This window comes from Aythya ferina, assembly GCF_964211825.1.
Source record: "Aythya ferina genome assembly, chromosome: 2".
NCBI lineage: Eukaryota > Metazoa > Chordata > Aves > Anseriformes > Anatidae > Aythya > Aythya ferina.
The window spans coordinates 127367009-127383526 of NC_140297.1; the positions used below are offsets into that span (position 1 = coordinate 127367009).

The following is a 16518-nucleotide window of genomic DNA, read 5'->3' on the forward strand; positions in this document are numbered from 1 at the left end:
GACTTCCCATTAAAAAGCAATAAAGAAGAACTATTAAACCCGATGGGAAGGCGGGCGAGGCAGTGGCAGAAGCAGGAGCCTTGATGGCAGGCAGCTGCCCCATCAAAGACGCGGTGCTAAAAGCGACCCCAGGCTCTGCGAGGGGTCCTGACCGAGGGGGCTGCAGGCTGTGCCCGGGGGGCTCAACCCCTGGCAGGACCCCCTCGCCCCAACAGCGAGGCCAGGCGGCTGGTGGCCAGCCGGGGCAGCTTCGGTGCTCCCCGTGGGGCATCCCCCGTGGGTGGGATGGCAGCGTGGGTGTACGTGCGGGGAGAGGGGGCTCAGTAACTGGGTGGGGGGGGAGAGAGGGGGGATTCTGCTGCGGAGGGAGTAGCGTGAGCCTGTGTGCGTGTGCATCCCCTGCCTCCCCTGCCGGGGGTCTTGCAGCTTGTGTGCACAACCCGCCTGAGGCTTAACAGGGGGGTGTTGGGGCGGGGGGGGGGGAGGGGGGGAGCGTGTGCGCGTCCCCCCTTCGCCACCCTGGGCCGGGCACGGGAGCTCGGCGCGGGGGTGCGCGCATCCTGCGCAGGTGGGGGCAGGCGGGGAGGGAGGGTGCGGGGGTCTCCCCGCCTGCCCCGGCCGGGATCGGCCGTGCCCCCCCGGCTCCCCCAGCCCTCCCCAGCGCCGCCGCCGCCGCGCACAGCCGCAGACCCAGGCGGCCGCGGCGGCAGCTCGCATGCAGCCGGGGATTACAGCGGGGCGAGGGCAGCGCGGGCTCGGCTTTTATCCCCCCCCCCTCCGCCTCCCCTCCGCCCCCCCAGCTCCACCAGCGCTTCCCTGCCGGCCCCCCCATCCCCGCCCGCCAGCACAGCCGCTCGCCGCGCCGCTCGGTCGGTGGCTTGTCAGCTCCGGAGGAGGGGGGGGGGGCGAAGCAGGGAGATGCCTTTGCCGCGGTTTTTCCACCCCCAGCCCTCTCCGTGCCGGGGGGGGCGGTGATGTGGAGCCGGGAATGTAGAGCAAAGCCCTCCCCGGGAAGGAGCGACCGGCACAAACCTCTCGCCGGGGCTTTGGCGGCCGCGCACTGCCCGGGGAAGCCCGAGCAACCCCTGCCAGAGCCGGGGAATCCCTTCTCCAGCCCCCGGCGGTGCCCCGGGCTCCCGCGGAGCAAGGTAAGCGGCGGGGCATCTCTCCTTCCTCCCGCCGAGGGATGCGGGTTGGGTTTATTTTGATTTTTTTTTCCCATCATTATTATTATTATTATTATGTTTTTTTTTTTGTTTGTTTGTTTTTTTGGAGAGACCGAATCATCCACGCCTCCCGCACTGATGCGAGTTGCAAGGGAAGCGAGAGCTGCCAGCTGGCCCCCGGAGGGATGCGGTGCCCGGGCCGCCGGGGAGCCCCGGGGACCCCCCGGAGCGATAGGGTGGTCCCAGCCCCGGCCCCGACCCCGACCCCGGCCCCGAGTGCTTCAGGGGGCAGGCTCGGGAACGTGTTTTTCTCCCCGGCTGCTTGGATCAGCGCGAGGGAGAACCGTGTAGCCCTCACGCCGGAGAGCTTTGGAAACCGTGGCTTGTGTTTTTGTTCCTTCGGAGCCGCTAAAAGGGGTGGGGGGTAGGGGGGGATGACATTTCGTAGTATTCTACCTCCTGCCGTGGGTGAGCTTTAAAGATAAAGGCTCATCATTTGTTTCCGATGCTCTAATAGCGCTGGGGGAACCTGATGATATAAACCCTGAGCGGCTCGGAAGATAACTGTCATTTGAATTACCTCGTGTACCCAGCGAATGAAAAAATCCCCGCTACCAAAGCTGAAAGAACTGTATCATTGTGCTAGCCTGAAATATACTGGCATAAATTCTCTCTGTAGATATGTAGCATGCTGTCATTCCCCTGGCTTTAAAAACCCAAACGTCTGTAGAAATGGGCATATTCACTGCATGGTTTGTACAAACCATTCAGTACATCCTATCTGTATTTCAGTGCCTGTGTGAGGTAGACCGTTGTTTATACCTACGTACAGACCATATTTATGAAGTCTTGGACTTCATTCAAGTTACATAATGATTAAGATATAAATAAGTGGTATATTTACAGTTTCTTGGACATTTTAGTTCATCACAGAGAGGACCATCTCTAGACTTCCTGCCAAAATTGTCACTTTTCAAATGTTTGTATAAAAATGGAAGTGTCAGTAGCATCAGGTGGAAGCAACATTCCTTAGCAAATCCATAGGCAGGCAGACCTGGCTACTAAAAGGACACTTAAGAGAAAGATTTCAGCAACTCCATCCTGAAGCCCTGAAGAGCTGCCAGGGCTGGTTTAAAAGAGGAAGAGTAACAGCGAGACTGGAGAGGCTCAGGAGTGGGAAAAGCTGTGTCTAGTGAGGTTTAGCTTTAAAAACAATAAGCTTTCAAGTTTGTTCAGCTGGCAAGTTGAATCCAAGTTAGTGCAGAGCTAGCACTGAACCTGAGAGGCTGGGCAAAGTCTGAAACCTCAATGTCCTACCAAGCTTGGGGTGTGATCCTCCTGCCAGGGAGTTTGACTAGACGAAGCTTTCAGGGTAGCAGGGTCAGTCAGCACATGATGCTCATGAGATCTGTCTGCTCTGTGATCACCTAAGATGCACTGTCAAAGCTGTGGAAATCTTTGTCAGGGAGATGAAGAAAAAAAATTAAAAAAAAAATGTTTGTTGCATGTTCTTAATGCCGCTGTCTTTTTCATTCAAACAAGAGCTGATAAACAGTCTCTTAGCTCAGCCTTACGGGAACTTGCAGCTGCTTTTTATTTCTTATGATGCTTCCACATGCAGCTCCCACAACAGTGTTCAAATTTCTCTAGCCTCCTTCTCTCTCAGCTGGATGCTGTCATTGGGGCTCAGCAGGTTGGCCTCATTCAAACATATGCAGAGAGTGAAAATGAAAACATCCACAACTGAAGATGAGGGAGAAGTGATGTTTGGAGTAGCATGCTTCATTCTTAGCATTTCCACTGGCTTCAGCATTTTGAAATGTACTGTTGCTGTAACAATGCCACATCATATGTATTTATTTATTCATGCTCAGCCTTTTTTTCTAAGTGCAAGTTAATTGGCAAATTCTGGCTTGCCATTCAAGGCAAAGCGAGGAGTCGAGATTCGCAATAGCTTTCTTGCCAGCATTTGGGATTTTGCCAAACAGCTTGCTACTGTGACTTTTAGAAGAAAATCTTGATCTTATGTGACTTCCCTGAGCTTCACGTCAGTACATGTGCAGGTACTTTCCAAGCCACCGCTATATTTAAAGCTACCTGCTGGAGGACATTTCAGTCGGTATTTTACTCCGCATGTTGTTCTTACATAAACAGCACGCTGGAGAGGCTGTCTGGTCACCAGTCTGCATGGTTTAGGGGAAAAGGATCTTGGTGAATGAGACATGAAGGGTCTGGTAAAGTGGGCAGTGGCTGGGACCCATCTACAGACTCCTCTGGAGGTGTTTGCTGCTCAGAGCACGGACCTGCTGCTCTTCACAGGCAGAACCCAGGAGGGAAAGTTGGGAGCCAGAAAGGGAAACACTTAAAGTTGTGAGCCACTCCAATTTGGCTTCAGCTGGGTAGACATACACATTTTCTAAAAATGGTGTTTTGTTTTAATGCATTTTCTGGGGTCATTTCTATTAACTCATCACATTGTTGCATAATACCTTCTGACCCAGCAACAGTATGCTCGCAGCCCTTAAAGTTAAATAATGACCTCCTCTAAAAGGACTTTTCCCTTTTCTATATTATTATGAAGGGGGATTTTTTCATTTTTGGGAATAAGGTTTTTAACCTAATAGCTGTCTGGGTAAGATGAAACTGGATGCAAAATAAAAATTATCTCTTTTTCACTTTGGGGGGATTGTGCTGTTTCTATTCTTATCAAGATATGAGCAACTTGTGAGAAAATATTTTTGATTTCCCAAAAGTAACTGACATCTTCCTCTTGTGATTATTGCTGAAATAGTAACACTGAATATTTAATTTCTTGAATTTTATAATAAATCTTTGGGACATATGGTTTTAACTCAATTTTAGCAGGTAGAAATGAGTGCCTACTTCCTAACAATAATTTTAACTGTTGATGCAAATAAATTTTATAATTTTTATTTACAGACATTTCTAAGATGTACAACAGTGTTCTGTGGGATACTGTGAAAAAAAATTCTTTGGGATGTTATAGACTGGATTCTTTCCTATCATGAATGTAGATTTTTGTGCAGTCCCATAGCATTGTATATTTCTTGGCCTATTAATTCTCTGTCTATATAGAAAGGATTTGGAAAGAATTTTGTTATTTTTAGTTTTTTTCCAGGGTATGCATTTTGGATATTATCAGAAGCTCTGATAAATAGACAGCTTAGTGATGCTCGAATTTAATCAAAGTAAAATGTAAATATATTAAATCATATGATTAAATATGTATATAAAAAAAAAAAAAAAAGTGAACAGAAGCTGAGGAACTATTTTTTTTTATTATTAAACAGAGTTTGGAAGTTTCTTATCTTTGGTAGCTGTAGGTATAAAGACAAGCCCAGTTAGCTTTACAAGTCACTAAATTAAATATTTTACTATAATATGCACCAGTCAAGATATTTAAAATATTAAGCTTAAAGCTGTCTGTGTTCTCCATTAAAGGTGGAAGGACAGCAAAAGTCTATTCTGGTTTTTCCCCTTCCTGATGCATGTTACAGTACATACAAAAACTTCAGTGCAAGTCACACATCGATATTTTACCGAAGTTAGAGTTAACTTGTTTATTGTACAGTACATCATTTCTTCCCAGGCTTGAGGGATGCAGTAAGCTGAGCAATTTCATTGCTACTTTTTCACTAGCACTGTATGAGGACGTTAGCTGCACAATCAGTAAATAATGAATACTATTTTGAATGCTTTTGTTCATGAATTATGGTGACCACATGAGCAGTATGAAAGCAGTAATGGAAAAGTCTTAGGCCACTAAAATATGTGAGGTTTTTAATTTATTTGTTTCTAATGCAGGAAATCTATATTTAGCTATAATGGCAGATCAGCTCTGACTTAAATATCTGGCTTCTATACAGCCCTATTCCTCCTCCGGATGACTATAAAGAGTAGTTAGTAGCATCACTGCTGGCAGCAGAAAGAGAGTCAGAACCAACAATCTATTAGATAATAAATAATATATGTAATACTGGCATAATGCATAATGCTCCAAGTATCTAGGAGTAGTCTGTGATAAGCAGCAATTGTCATCTTTACAAGGAAAAATGGCAATCTACCAATTTACCTCTCATAATACCTCAACAGTAGGACCACAGTCTATTGAGAAATTGCACAAGGGCAGGTGTGATCCAGGTCTAGATAGAGGGGCCAAACATCCCTGTTTTCATAGCACTGGTGTGTGATGCAGGAGAATCCTCTATGCTGGCCTGGGAGGTCAAGCTCGCTATTGCAGCATATTCTTCATGCTGCCGTCATATTCGGGTATTACCTAGTTAGGAAATGAACATCAGCTCTTTAGGTATAACAATGTAACGAGGAAGTGAAGGCAAAGCTGTGCTGATAATTAACTGAACAAAGCTCTCAAACATAATCTTCTTTGACACTAGAGATGAGCTTCTCTCCCTGATTGCCTAACAAGTTAAGAAAGAGAAATCAATTATGGCAGTACAGTCCAAATACAGAATACATTTACCTCAGAACATTAATAAGACATCTTGAGGCAGCTCATAAAACAGTTTTTCACAGTACCTCATCAATTGTTAACTTTTAGAAAAGTAGCTGTATTTTAAGTAAATGAAGATAAAAATAATAACCAAGCTCAACAGCTCAAAATGAGGCCACAATGCTGCTTCTTGCAGAAGTTTCAGTTGTGTCTTCTGCTCTCTTAAAGTGTGAATTTTTGGTTTACCTGCAAGGCTGATGATCTCATTTCACCTGGATGTATTCTCAGGTGACTGAATAATCCTACTATAATTTACAGCCATACTTTCAGTGTGAATTTGAATATATCAGACAGATCCTGGGACAGTTTGAGCAGAAAGTGTTGGCAGGCCGCAGCAGCTGGAAAAATCCCACTAATGTATTTAAGCAGACTCAAAACAGTGAACTGGACTAATTGGCCTTGAAATAACAAAGCTATGAATGACACTGTTGAACGTGCTCATCCAGTGGTTACTGAGATTAATAGTACACAAAGTTGATCTGCCTCGACAGTAGTGCCATCTAGAAGGTCTTGCCTTCTAGAATGTTTCCATCTCATGTTTTTTCCACTCTTATTATTGCTGACATAGAACAAGCGTCTTCATTTTGGGTAGGCCTTTTGCTTGAATTTTTATTCAGGACACATCTGTCTACCTATAGTTTGTCACTTTAGTCCCTAGTTAAGCATTTAATTAGAGAAGGTCTAGCAGCACTCAGAATCTTCTGCTCCCATTGAAGAAGGGGTGGGTGTTTGTCTTCACTGATCACCTAGCAGAAGCAAAGGTGGTCAGTGAATAGATTACTCACTCAGAAGAGGGAAGATGAGCTTTTAGGCCTTTCTTAGATTAACATGATGCAAACAAATGTTTCACCTCTGGTAATTTGAGATTTCCTCTGGCCAGAGAGTTGTTCATAGCCCACAGATACAGAATCATGCTTGATCCCCTTCTAACCTGTTCCGCCTCAATCTGACACTGTAGGAACAGGGAAGGTGGTCTCCATCCATGCAGCCATTTTGTGTCTTAATGGTAGCAGCAGTAGTCTGTATGAACCACAGGGCTGACTCCCCAGGGACTAACATAGTCCCTGGGTAAATGTCTAACAACCAGACAATTACGTGACCGGGTTGTTGCCACCATCTCCAGGAGCACTTTATAGACTGGATTTTGTTCTGGTCCTCTGAAGGGCTGGGTTTATAGGAGGATGCTTCCAGACACAGAACGTCAGGGTATGTTGTTTCCCTTTTGATCCAGACTGTGCACAGAGGGTGGACAAATGTTAACAGTTTTTCCTTCTGACTATGTTAATCCTGCCCTAGAGGTTCCCACACTCTTCTTTAAATTTGGGTCTTGCGTGTTTAATATCAGAAACCTGAACTAATGGCACTTACCAAGCACATTCTTTAGGAGGATGTTGTGGCATTTAGAAAAAAAAATACATTTTTGAGAGCGGTAAATAAAATAATTTATTCTGGCAGTTTTACACAGATTTTCTTCTTAGCTTGTCTTAATTTAAGAATTACAGCAATTAACATTGTTGCATCCAGTTGTGCATGATAGTGAGTGCTCACTTTTTTCCATTCTTAGGTCAATGTGGGGATCAAAATATCCATACCATCCTGGTATCTGCTGCCCTTAAGCTTCACATTCTGCTTAACAAAACTTATGTTGTTTCTACTCATGATTAAAAATTATTATGAAAATTTGTGCTGTAAGCAGAACCAAAGCCCCTTAGATAAGGTCAGGAATTAAAGTTTTCTGCTTTCCGGATAAACACCTGGCAAAATAAGATGACAGGTTGTCACAAGCCTCATGTGACAACTTTCAGTGACTAGCTTGGGTTTGTTTTGAGGCATTCCATAGGTTAAGAAATCAAAATGTTGAAGGGTTGGACTCTTCTGAATCAAGCCTATACTGACATTTATCTTAATTTTTAATGATAAAAGCTTTTTGTGAAGACTTGCTGATGCTATGACCTTGGGGACATTTCCAGCTGTGTACAAAGGCACTCGTCAGAATTGAGTCACCCAGAAATCCAAGCTTTGAATCATTTTTTTCCAGCTTCAGTGCTTCCGTGAAGCACCAGAGGTAAGAATGTAGGCTGTACTCCTGTTGGGTCTGGATTGAGACAAGAATCTCTTGAGTAAATATGCCCGCCTCTAAGTGAAAACTTTGGATGTATCTCTTCCTGTCTATTGTACATGTGAGTCTAGGCCTACCATTTTGCTTGATTGAATTAGGGAACTGTCCGCTTGTAAATGGCTCAACATGAAATTTTTCTAGAGGCAGAAATTGAACACGAATGTTTTCACTTCCAAAGAAGTCACATATGACCATGCTTTCCTTAATAACAGATGGGATAGGGGGGTTGCATGTTTAGTATAAAATGTAAACATTGTGGTAGAATTCTGAGTAAAGTGCCATGGCTATAGTTTTGGAAGCAGTTTCATTCAAAAAGGGTTAAAATCTGATGCTTCTCAGTTTACCTCATTGCTTCAGATATCATTCTCTGTATATATAGTGTAATATTGTCTACTGTATAATATTTTCCTGCCTAGAAACCCAGAATCATAGTTCGGTACCACACTATGCAAGCTTTTGTTGAGGAGGACAAAAAGACATCTGTGAAGTTCTTCAGTGCTTTAAGTGCTATTATTGGTAGGGAGCAATGGAAGACTGAGGGGTGGTATAAGATAACTTGCTTAGAGTAGCCTTAAAACCTGTTGTTTTAGGTCAACTGGTTGCAACAGTGCCTCCTGGAAGAACAATGGACATATTAAAAGCTCCTTCATCATTGTAGTGCACTGCAATATAATTTGAAAAAAATAAATAACTATATCAACTATTAGATAAGTTGCAATTCAAAGTTCTAATTTATTAACATTAATGTATTTACTATTATTACTATATCCTGCAAAAAGTATTTGTACATCCTTATAGAACTGTATGGGAGCAGTGATCAAAACTATGGATCCAGAGTGCTAGCCAGGATATAAATATGCAGTCTGATTTAGCCCTGAAATGAGTGAGGATCTTACATAATCACATTTCTGTAATATCTGGTTGTTTAAAATTAAAGAAAATGATCTGCCATTCGGCCTTGTACTTCTCTGTGACAGCTCATCGGCTCTGAAATTTCCAGGGAAGGCTAAATATGTAGTGAAAGACGGTACCTTTGGCAAAAGCAGCAACTCAGTACTTAGCAACCAGCTGTAAACACCAATAGTGAAGTGCAGGCACCACAGACAACCACATCCTAAACAAGATGCTTCAACCTGGGCTGTGATAGAAATGCAACTGTTTCTGTAAACTGAGCATGAACGCACTGGCATTGTTTTGCAAGGATCATATAGCCACACTTGTCAGGAGCACAAACAGCAGTGTTACTGATACAGAAAGACAAAGAAGCAGAGTTAGCCTGGAATAAAGGCTGGTGATGATCTTAATTCAGCACTGGGACAGTGCCGAATCAGGTGCCCCAAAACACAAGGAGAGCACTGGAATTCCTGTGCACTGCCTTCATGAGCATTTTTCATGCAGTAGGGGTATAAATGCAAAGCCAAAAGAATCCATGAAAAGGTGAGGTCTGTTAGTGCTGAATGTCTGTACATGCATTTGGTCTATGTGGTATATTGTAGTGGAGATAGCATCCTTTCATCACTGATAGTCTAAAAGCTCAGGGGATTTGAAGAGCAGCCTAAGGGGTTAGGGACATACTGAGATTGCATGCTTTGCTCATCATAACTTCTTGTCCGAGTTTGCTGGACAGGCATCTGAAGTGGGGTGATAGGTTGCCAAGTCATTCATCATCCTCTTGAGAGTTGTGCTCCAAATCCAGCTCTCAGCTTTGGCTTTTCTATGAGGTACTACTCAAGAAAGGAATACTCAAGGCCAAAATCCTGTAAGAATCTTGAGTTAAATTTACAAAGAGTGCTGTTGAGGGTGTTCAGCCTTTTGGTTTAAAGTTTTCCACATCACCCTTAGTGGAGGCTAGGGCCTACTACAACGCTTTACTGGAGGGTAATTACAGTAAGTAATTAGAAATGATATTATGGTATTTAAAATAAATAAATAAATCAGATAAACCAAAACTACCAAGCTTCTGTGACTGCTGGATTTTACAAACATTTTATCAGTTATACTTTCCCTACTTTTCCTGTCTTCTGTCTCCTTACCTATTTCTGTCTGGCTTTTCTTATCCAAGGTTCTTAAGGAATATATAAAGCCCCTGAGCATTATGCTTCTTGGTTAAGTTCAGCTCATCCATCTAAAAGACACTTCTGTGCTCAAGATGGTGAGAACAGGGAGCTAGCAGACAGACTGATTTCATTGGTTTGAAAAGTTCATCTATAAAAGACCTCATCTTTTTTGAATGTTTCCTGTAAATCTCTCAGACTTCGTACAGCCAATATTTAATTTTTTAGATACCAGAAGTAGATCATCTGTGAGGTCTGTTATGAAATAGAAATAATCATCATCTTAGACCAGTTAGCTATAGTAACAACACAGAGCTGGTTTTGCAGGATTTATTCTCAAAGTAAAATCCTACTTTCCACAGTCCGACCTGTCCATAACAAAGCTCACAAGGCTACAGCTGCAGTTTTGACTTAGTTCAGGAAACATCCCTGCTCTTTTACAGCCTCTGCCATGGCCCTGGCCATGGTCATGGTCTGAGCCAGACATTGCTTGCAGGGAAGCTCAGTCATGGGGGAGATGGGCTGAATCTGTCTTTCCCCCTTCATTTCCTTGTCTCTGAGGACTTGAATCTAAGTGTAGACACACATGTCAGTGGTAGTTTGAACAATCAAAGCTCAGCTTCCCTGCTGTGCATGCATGCATGCATTCCTGCATGTGGATGTGTGTCTTCTGAGAAATGCATACGATGCTTAGGATTACTGTCTCTTTGACATGTTTTATAGAATCACAGAATGGTCTGGGTTGGAAGGGACCTTAAAGATCATTTACTTCCAACCCCCTTGCCATGGGCAGAGACACCTCCCACTAGACCAGGTTGACACTTCTGTGCTTTCAGCTTACCAATTCTTAACTGTTTGAGATGTGACTCCTATCAGGGTGGGAAATTAAAATATTGAGTACCTCATCTGAGTGTTTTTTGATTGTTTGTTTGTTTTTCAGAGTTTTAGCTATGATCTCACTTTTTTTTTTTTTAGACTGAAGTTAAGATAAAACTATTAATAAAGATCCTTCAGCTCACCATCGAGAAATTGCAGCTCTTCATATTTTGAAACAAAGAACAGAAATGTGATAGCTGTGATGTGGGAAGCTTATGGTTAAGGAACTGGACACCAGCTTTACCTGACATCTCAATTATACGAAACTTTTCAGAAGTATTAACATTTTTTTAATTTCCTTGTGCTGGGGGCCAGGCTGTGTTTCCAGAGACACTGCACTCTTCTGCCTGTATGTGAATCTCTTTGGAGCAAGGTCTTGTTCATGTGGGGTGCAGCTTGGCTAGTTGGTAGATGGGTCCCAGTGCTGCTTGGGCCAGCTGGCATGGTGACCTGTGTCCGTGTGGTTAAACTCATGCAGGCTCCAAAGCAGATGGTTGCAAGCAAACCACTTGCTGGGAGCAGACCTTGAAGCATGCTGACTCTCCAGCCATCCTTGCAAACTGTTTGGGAGAGTCCTGACTGTGTTGTGCCAGGCAGTGTCCTAGCAATGTAACAGCACAGGCAACTGAGTTCCTCTGCCGGAGGGTTTTATCTGCTCATGTGGATGCGCCCATCAAATGTGATAACAATACTAAAGACTGAAAAATAGCAACTGGCTCATTTGAGCAGCCAAAATTATTGGATACTTCATGCATCCTGCTATTCTCCCCAATAAAGTAAGGGTAATAACAGCCTGATAGTGATATTAAGATGCTAAACTCTCAAGTACCCTGGAAGCACTCAGGTAAGACAGTGAGAACTCCCTAGGGGAAATTCATCACTTTGCTTATAGTGTTAGGTTTGCATGCTAAATAACATCAAAGGCCAAATTCTGAATGAGAAAGATAAAAAGAAATGGTAAATAATTACCCATTCATGTAATGCAGAACGGATTGGTGGTGGGGAAATTACACCATTAAAATCTGCATGCGTATGGTATGGAGGAAGAAACTTAACCTTCATTCTGGGTTTCTATAGGTTTTTTAGTAGTAGTCCTTGCAATTTTCACTTTTATTTAATGCAAAGAATTGACTTTGAATTGGAAGAGTTTTATTCAATATTATTGGTATTTTCCTGCAAAGTCATTTCATTTTGGCAAGAAAGGAAACTTTTTTGTTGTGTGTTGTTTTTAGTATGTATTTGTGGTTATAATTTATGTCCTTCTCTACTGATGGCTATGCAGCACTGGTAAGCAGTAGGCTGGCATCACCTGCCAAGGACTAGTAGTGTTTTTTATTTTTCCTAGGGTCGAAAAAGTGTATGGTGGATCTGTACACAACCAGAAAGTAGAGGCAATAAACTTAACCCCAAAATATTTTAAACCTTCACAGGAGAAAAATTTCAGTGTCTGAAAAATTAGTAGCAGTAGCTAAAAGCCAGAATAGCTATTTAATGAATTGTAAAGGTAACCTTGATTACATAATTTTGTTATAATGACAGATCTGGTGTTCTTATGTGAAATTCATAAATTGGATTATAAAGTTTAATGTGTCATGTAGTTAAAGTAGAGGCTTTTGATTATATTTTCATTAAAGACACAGTTAGAGACACTCTGTAGTCCAGGTTTGGGGAAAAAAGCTGCACAGGAAGAAATTATCCGCAGTAAATAAAATACGTGAAGAAAGAGACTTAGGAAGCAGACTAAAAGGATTTTCTTAAAAGTTATGTAGCCCAAGGCTTGTATATATCTCAATGAAAGGAGCTCTGTGGAAAGGCAATAACAGCTTTTAATTTTCAAGATTTTTAATTTGAGAATTCTTTTTTATTATTATTATTATTTTTAATTTTTTTGAAGTGCTGCATGTTGTGATTGCTAGCATGTACCTTAATACGTACATAGCACCTTGGATACAATCTTCTAAACACTAACTGAATGGTGTTTCACAGCTGACTTCAGTATGACCACAGTTAACCAGGACTGGTAAAGCTTTTTAGAAAAGCCACAGTTCCTCAAGTAGGGAGATGCAGCCAATAATTATACTGTCAAATCAGAAAATGTTTTATCAGCTGTAGACCAGTATCAGTGACACTATAATTTTGCATTGTTTAACAAATGTGTGTGGTAACTATACTGCATAAAAGCTAAAACAATGCTTAGTCTTGCATATCTTTAATGTTTTTAATCAGAAAAGCAAATGAGTATGGTTAACATAAGACTAATCAGATCAACTGCTTGATTTCTACTGCTTTACTCTGTATTGTTAATATTAAAGAGCATACATTAATAAGAAAAGAGAAGAAATCCCTGAGATTCAATAGTGAATAAACGAGTGAAGCTGTGCAGAAATTGCCTGAAGACTTGACTGATTTCATGGAGAGTGACAGAACTTCTCTATGAATTTCTTAAATTCTTTTGTTTTGTTATGTAAGACATCTTTTAAAGGAGAAACATCATCGTGCATTAAAGTCTGAAAAGATTTTTCTTTAAAAAAAATAAATATTTCGTTTGTGGAGAAATATCCTCTTACAATTGCTTAGTATTTATGTGATGGTCTGTATGTTAGAAGATGTATAAATGCATCACAGACCACTAGGAGATGCTAAAGTGAAGAGACTTTGCAAAGACTTGAGTCCCCCCATCTACTGGGGTGCAGAAGGGCAGTTGCTGTGCTTTGATTCTGAGTGGGATTGGGTTGTGGTGCTAATTCATGCTGCCCAGCTGGTATTTTGGTACAATAGCAGCAGGCCCCATGGTGCACGGTTCTTGGAGTATAGAAAGCCACCTGTGCTGCATCTCAGAAGTACCCCCCACCTCCTGCATCTTCCCCTTTCATCTAAGGCAATGAAGAGAAGGGTAATATCTAAGGAAAAATGAGCCTTAGGGGAAGACAATAAAAACAAAACAAAACAACAACATAAAAAAAAAAAAAAACCACCACACAAAAGAAAGGAATATATGTTATGTAAACCTACCGATGTCAGGGCTTTGGTTTTGATATGACATTTATCTTTACAAGTGAAGTTATCAGATTATCTTTTTAATGAATGAAGGTAAATGTTAAAGGCTTAAACCCTTATGTAAATAATCAGGTGCACTGGTTGATGTGGAGATAGATTTACAGTGAAGGGCTGGAGGCAGAATGGGAAGAGGCAGAATCTTTTGGCTCTTGTCTGAAGTGGGTTCAGCTTGACACTGAAACTGAGAACAGGGAGGTGTTTGGGGCTGTCCCCAGTATGGGGGTAGCAGTGTCTGGTAGTAGATAATTTGACTTGTTAGGATGACAATTGTATGGTTTGGTGTGTAATTTTTGGTCATGAAATAATACAGTGAGTTGATATTTGGAATGGGAGGATGAGGGAAGCAGTTTGGTTTCACAGGAGATTTTTATATGTGCTAATAGTTTCATTCAATTTCAGAATGTATCTGCCAAAACACACAAGACAGTGTGTTATGTATTCGGAAGAAATAGAAATAGAAAAAAAAAAAAAAAAAAGAAAGAAATAGAAAATCTATGAATGTAAATATAACATCTGATGGGTAATTTTATAGGGAACTTTCCTTTTCCCTGATGTTTTTGTACATGAAAGTCTGTTAATACCTATATCATATGGGGCTGAGCCTTACTATTAGTTTAGTTGATGGTGAAGAAAACCTTTTAAAGTTTGTATATAATAAGGTCTAATGTTTTTAATTTTATACTAGGAACATAGTCAACCTCATCATAAGTATGTCAGATATGACATTGAAATAATTCTTTGATTTTTGCTCTGTACTTTTGGTGGAGGATTATTCTAGATTCTCATTGCTCTAGTGAGGACCCGATCTTTGTGACCTTCTAATTCCCTTTCAGATTTCCATCTTACTTTCATGGTGAGTTTGTATCCATTTGTTCTTGTGCCATCATGGTCCTTTAGTAAAAATAGTCTTCTCCCTCCCTGGTGTTTACCCCTGATATATTTATAGGTAACAATCCCTCTCATCACAACCTTCTTGCTTACTCTGCAAAGAGGATCAAATTCTTGTTCACATCAAATGCTTTTTTAAAGCTACAGTTTATTTCTTTTCAAAAGAAGGAGCAAAGTGTCAAATTGTTGATTTGCTGAGAAGGGGAGGAGGAGACATCAACTCATGGAAATTACTGAGGACATTCCTACTTCGTAAAAGAAGCCTATCAAAGCATTCTTAATATTATTCTTTTGGGGACATGATACTATTGATAGGTTATTACTTAAGCACTGTGTAAGATAACAAACCACAGTAGACGTGGTGGGTGGGTTTTCTTCCTGTTTCATACAGATATTCCAAGTTTGGTGGTGAGCAGCTTCGCTTGAATTCATTGCAGCATTGTGCACAGTGAATGGGGATGAACTTAAATTTTACAAAAACTGAGATTGCTGATTGCTGTCATGAAGTCATGTCCCTGCAGTGGCTTAAGAGGTGGGACAAAGAGCCTTTCTGATGAGCTGGGAAATGGGATACAGTCATAGAATCATAGAATCACAGAATGGCTTGGTTTGGAAAGGACCTGAAAGACCATCTACTTCCAACCCCCCTGCCATGGGCAGGGACATCTCCCACTAGAGCAGGTCGCTCAAAGCCCCATCCAATCTGACCTTGAATACCTCCAGTGATGGGGCAACCACAGCTTCTCTGGGTAACCTGTTCCAGTGCTTGTTTCCCCCTTGTCCTATGACACAGACTCCATGACACAGAGTCCCTCCCCAGCTTTCCTATAGGCCACCTTTAGATACTGGAAGGCCACTGTAAGGTCTCCCCAGAGATTTCTCTTTTCCAGGCTGAACAACACCAACTGCCTCAGCCTGTTTTCATAGGAGAGGTGCTCCAGCCCTCTGATCATCCTGATCATGGCCCTCCTCTGGACTTTCTATAACAAGTGCATGTCCTTCTTGTGGTGGGTGCCCCAGAGCTGAATGCAGCACTCCAGGTGGGGTCTCATGAGTGCAGTGCAAAGGGGGAGAATCACCTCCCTCAGTCTGCTGGCCACACTTCTTGTGATGCAGCCCAGGATACAGTTGAACTTCCTTGCCTACATACCTCTACTACTGTTCAGTGAGTTCAAAAGAGTTAGGATTCTCTTGACTAAATTGGTCTAGAAATCAGCAGTGTCTGGTAGTAGATAATTTGACTTGTTAGGATGACAATTGTATGGTTTGGTGTGTAATTTTTGGTCATGAAATAATACAGTGAGTTGATATTTGGAATGGGAGGATGAGGGAAGCAGTTTGGTTTCACAGGAGATTTTTATATGTGCTAATAGTTTCATTCAATTTCAGAATGTAACTGCCAAATTTGACATTTTCAGTAAAGGGAAGGTAGCCCCCATTTCACTTTTTCCTTATGCATATTCCTACAATCTTTCTATTAGTTTGCCTCACAAATTAATAATTAAATAATTAGATTTAGGTGACATGGCTGTATCAGAAACTGATAAAACAAAACAAGCTCTCCTTACAAACTGTCACATTTGATTTTCATTAATGTAGAAATTCTAGTTTGTTATTGTTGTTGTTTTGTTTTGTTTTGCTTTTTTTTTGTTTTTTCTTTTGCTTAAACATAGTTCTCTTACACATACCAGTTGTTCCAGTGGTTCTTATACTACCACAAAAGATTCTCACTGCAGAAAGAGCAAATTACCATCATTATATTTTCATCTGTATATGAAACTGTGGAAGGAGAAGGAATGAGCATTTGGGGATTATATTCTGCATTGC

General features: G+C 41.7%; 1 protein-coding gene across 1 annotated transcript in view; it reads left to right on the top strand.

Annotated features, from left to right (window-relative positions):
- Positions 1–913: 913 nt before the first annotated feature.
- KCNB2 (potassium voltage-gated channel subfamily B member 2) overlaps positions 914–16518 on the top strand; it is a 194427-nt gene continuing 178822 nt past the window's right edge. The window contains exon 1 of the mRNA XM_084511015.1: positions 914–1148. The gene's annotated coding sequence lies outside the window, so the exon portion shown is untranslated. The remainder of the gene's footprint in view (positions 1149–16518) is intronic.